The 5,155-nt window shown below is 43.7% G+C and overlaps 1 non-coding gene across 1 annotated transcript; it reads left to right on the top strand.

Moving 5' to 3' along the window:
* Positions 1-3,248: 3,248 nt before the first annotated feature.
* trnas-uga (transfer RNA serine (anticodon UGA)) lies at positions 3,249-3,330 on the top strand. Its single transcript has one exon. It is a non-coding gene; the product is annotated as a tRNA-Ser (tRNA).
* Positions 3,331-5,155: the final 1,825 nt, after the last annotated feature.

Raw genomic sequence — 5,155 nt, 5'->3', positions numbered from 1 at the left:
CACCCTGATAAACTCACACTCACTCCATCACCGTCACCCTGACCCCCTCACACTCATTCCACCACCGTCACGCTGATCCCCTCACACTCACTCCATCATCGTCACCCTGTCCTCCTCACATTCACTCGATCACCGTCACCCTGACCCGCTCACACTCACTCCATCACCGTCAAACTGACCCCCAAACACTCGCAACTTCACCGTCACCCTGATCCCTTCACACTCACTCCATCACCGTCACCCTGACTCCCTCACACTCACTCCATCCCCGTCACCCTGACCCACTCACACTCACGCCTTCTCAGTCACTTTGACCCTCTCGCACTCACTCCATCACCGTCACACTGGCCCCCTCACATTCACTCGATCACCGCCACCCTGATCCCCTCACACTCACTCCATTACCGTCACACTGATCCCCTCACACTCACTCCTTCACCGTCACCCTGACCCCCCTCACACTCACTCCATCACCGTCAACCTGACCCCCTCACACTCACTCCATCATCGTCAACATGACATCCTCACACTCACTCCATCACCGTCACTTTGACCCCCTCACACTCACTCCTTCACTGTCACACTGACACCCTCACATTCACTCTCCATCACCGTCACCCTGACCCCCTCACATTCACTCCATCACCGTCAAACTGACCCCCTCACACTCGCAACTTCACCGTCACCCTGATCCCCTCGCACTCACTCCACCATCGTCACCCTGACCCACTCACACTCACGCCTTCAACGTCACTTTGAGCCCCTCACATTCACTCGATCACCGTCACCCTGACCCCCTCACACTCACTCCATTACCGTCATACTGATCCCCTCACACTCACTCCTTCACCGTCAAACTGACCCTCTCACACTCACTCCATCACCGTCACCCTGACCCCCTCACACTAACTCCATCACCATCACCATGACCCCCTCACACTTACTCCATTACCGTCACCCTGACAACCCCAACAGTCTCTCCATCACCATCATCCTGACTCCCACATACTCACTCCATCAACGTCACATGCCCCCCGAACATTCACCACCATGAGTGATTGTGACGCAGTAATTCTGAGGGGATCAGAGAGATACCTACGCAGTAAGCATGAGGGGGTCAGGCTGTTAGTGACGCTGTCAGTGTGAGTGCCTCAGACTAATAATGATGAAATAAATTTGAGAGACTAATGCTGATTGTCAGGTGATAAGTGTGAGTGAGTCAGGCTGGCAGTGACGCTGTAAGTTTGAGTGTTGAAGCTCATAGTGAAGCAGTAGGTGTGAGGTGCTCAGTGTGATTGTGGCGCAGTAAATGTGAGAGGGTCAAGGTGATAGTGACATAGTAAGTTTGAGGAGGCAGTGTTGTAGTGACACGGTAAGTGTGAGGCGTCAGTCTGATACTTACATAATAAGTGTGATGGAGTCAGGCTGATAGTGACACAGTAAGTGGAAGGAGTCAGGGTGATAGTAACATAAGAAGTGTAAGGGCGTGACTGATAGTGACAAAGTAAGTTTTGGCAGTCAGGCTGATAGTGACGCAGTCAAAATGAGGGTCTCGAAGTGAAAATGGCGCAGTAAATGTGAGGGCGCCAGATGGATAGTGATGCAGTAAGTTTGAGGGGTTCACGCTGATATTAAGGCAGTAAGTGTGAGGAGTCAGATCTATAGTGATGCAGTAAGTGTCGGCGGGTCAGGCTGATAGTGATGCATTCAAAGACCAAATATCCAAGTCTCACTGTAATGCTGAATAGCGAGACTTCTCAAGGCTAAGACAAAAATCAATAGTTCTCATCCTGGTCATAAATCACAATGCTTCATTTTAAAATTGTCCTCTCCTGCTTCTAGATTCACCAATGAGGGAAAAAAAATTTAATTGCACCACCCTGTTTATCTCTTCAAAAAGTTTGCAACTCTTAATGAGATTACCTCTCTTGTTTTGAAACTGTTAAAACAAGGCCGGATTTGCCCAATTTCAATTCAGAGGACTAATGTTCATCCATGATATCAAGGCTAATCACCATTCGTGGTATTCCTCATATGGCATTAGTATCTTTCCTAAATTGAGGATTATAATTCCTCATACTGCAGTCCAAGTGTGGTCGAACTGAGCCACCATTCAATGGAATTAATGCTTCGTTCTCGTGCGCTGAAATCCTTCTGCAGCTTTCACAACAGACTTCTACAACTGCTACTAGACTTCAATGACTTATTAACAACTTCTCCAAGATGCTTTTCTAAAGATCTGTACATCAGACTTTCTACTTCAAACCTTCGACAAATAATCTCCACACATTTCCCTCCTGACAAGTATGATAAAGTCAAATCGTTGCTAATTATTAAATCATGAGGGACATGGATAGGTTGACTCGTCAAGGTGTTTTCCGGCTGATGAGGAAGTCAAAATTTAGAAAACATCGGTTTAAAATTAGTTGGTAAGGTTTTGAAAGGGACGTCAGGGGCAACTTTTTCAGTCGTGTCCAGAATGAGCTGCCAGAGAAATTGTTGGAGACTGGTACAACTGTAACATTTAATGGTATCTGGATGGATATATGAATAACAAGGTTTAGAGGGATGTGGGCCAAATGTTGGCAAATGGGACCTATTAATTTAAGATATCTGTCCACCATGGTCAAGTTGGAAAGAAGGGCCACTTACCGTGTTGTATTGTTCAAGGACTTGATGACTCGAGAACAACCGCAAAACCTTTGTAAATAATTCAGTCAAGACGATTTCAAGTTCCAAATCTTCGGTCAATCTTCCTCTATTGTGCCCACAAGTTCATTACCTGATGTCAGAACTTACGGATTAGTTGCTGGATTCATTCCTGTAAATTGGTTCTGCATTCTTTTTAATTCCGATTTTTTTTACGAATGTAGCTAGTGTTTATGGACTTAGCATCAATATTTCTAATACGATATTTCGATGAATATTAAAACACAACAGCATATCTACATTGGCACCAGATGATGAGCAATTGAGTCAAAATCGATCGGACGCAGTGAGACAATGATCCTCTCTTCGTGTGGTGTACATCCGTGACTCTATAGTTCGACGAAGAATCATTCCCACAACTTCAGCTGTGTCAGAATCTAGTTTGCGGTGATAGCCTGTCAATCTGCTAAGGTAACGTTCGTCTGGGTCTCTGCAAAGGATTTGGCGAAATCTTTGGGTGTTGACAATTTGTTCTTCCCACAAATTACGTATTTCATGAATTCAGTTGTTTTACTATGAAAATTGGCAATTTTGCGGCCGCTGTGATGGCCGAGAGGTTAAGGCGTTGGGTTTGAAATCTAATGGGGTCTCCCTGCGCAGGTTCAAGTTCTGCTCACAGCGTAGAACCTTTTAAAATCATTAATTTCTTTGTAGGATTTGGATTTCGTGGTTTTTGAGCTTTGCATTCAATCGAAAGTACATTTTCAACTGTGAAGAATCCTAAGTAATTTCAAGACTGACCCAGTCATCTAATTGAATAAATTATATGTCGAGACACAAAAAGCCACCAACTTCCAACACGAATCAGTTTCAACACATTTGTCGAACTGTCGTTAAATTTGGATGTTCGGGGGGGGGGGGGGGGGGGGGGTGGAATTAAGCAAAACAAGAAGCAATGCAATACATTTACCTGCAGGTAATTAAGAACTGCATTAAGAACTGAAATTGAAAATTAACGATGAAAATCAGACTTGGCCCTCTGCTTGTGGTGTAGCATTGTTCAGAACAATAGGTTGTTGTTGAGGCTAAAATTGACCAAAATTATCGATGGGGATCTTATCCACGGCCTTCATTGGAGCAGTTGGTGTGGAGAGCTCAGCTTGAAGAACCAAATGCCAATTATTCATCTTGGCTGTCTGAATTGCTTAGTTAAACATACTCCCAGTTTAATGAAAAAACCTTTGCTATCAGAGTTAGATGTTTTCATGTCAGCATGCTCCGATATGAGAAGACAGTCCATGGAGTAGATGTGACTTCAATTTTGACTCTAACGTCAGAGATGTTGGCACATTTCTGCACCAAAACAGCACTACCATTGGTATCAAATCAAACTGAACAAAGGACTAGTCACTTAGACATTTCCTGTCTGCAGACTCTGCCAATGGACCGTTCAGGCCCGATGTAGGAATAGGGCGTGGTGACATCTGTTCGCAAGTAGATCACTTCATTCTTGCTCACTATCCATAGACCGTAATTCATTTTGAACTTCTTAGCCATCAGCATGATAAGTGGTACATAATGCACAGGTTTGCTTCTCGAAAGAAAGAGCGAAATCTTATTCAATGCAGACGCAAATTCAAGTTGTCCCTGGTCGATCAGAAGACAGATGTCGCGAAACAAAGTGAATACAGAAAACAATCAATGTTTTCTGCGAGTCAAAAAGATGTACTGGAAGAACGGAAACATATATTTGGAACTAAAGTCACATACCACTTCCACAGACTAAATGTTCTTGAACCGTTATCTTAATTTCACCTTCATTTCCACCATTGCTGCAAAAATTATCTTAACAACTCAGAACTTTGTGTTCTTTGGTATTATCTCCTTCATGTTTCTCTTGATTTTGAAACTAAAACCGAGCAATAGTAATGCACCCTATTTCACTTGCAAAGATCAGAAGAAGATCAATTTATAAGAGAACAGAAATAAAGCTACGTCTGTCTTTCGAGAGAAAACACAGTTATCATTTCGACTCCAAAAAGTCTTCTTCAGAAGTCTGCGCAATGAACTCGAAATAGTAGACCGAAAATGAAAAAAAGAAGCCAAAATGCCACGAATACACCACCCGCAAGTGCATCAAGTCCTACTCGAATATGCCGGATTACTACCATCAACATCAGTGGAGAACGGAACAAAGCTCATTCTGCAGTTGTCAACCTGTTATGACGTAGTTTGTAAAGTCAGAAATATGATTCGGTAAAAAGCGGGATGAAAGCGGGATATAGGAAGTCTGAAAAAAGAAAGTGCGTGCTTTGCTTTGAAGAAGGTTAGCAGTGATGAAAATGGAAATTAACTACAGTGAGGGGGGTTTAATTAATACTCAGCATTGTTGCAACACACAGGGACGCAATTCTTTTTGCTAGGTTTCTGTTCTGCCATTTTATAATCACGACTGCTGTCGGGTTTGGTTTCCATTCCAGGCTTAGGTGACAGCCTGATGGAAGTT

This window comes from Chiloscyllium plagiosum, unplaced genomic scaffold, assembly GCF_037043375.1.
Source record: "Chiloscyllium plagiosum isolate Xiang-an unplaced genomic scaffold, Cpla_swu_hap1 HiC_scaffold_14, whole genome shotgun sequence".
NCBI classification, from domain to species: domain Eukaryota; kingdom Metazoa; phylum Chordata; class Chondrichthyes; order Orectolobiformes; family Hemiscylliidae; genus Chiloscyllium; species Chiloscyllium plagiosum.
The sequence above is the reverse complement of the archived record's forward strand: the minus strand, read 5'-3'. Positions and strand labels throughout refer to the sequence as shown.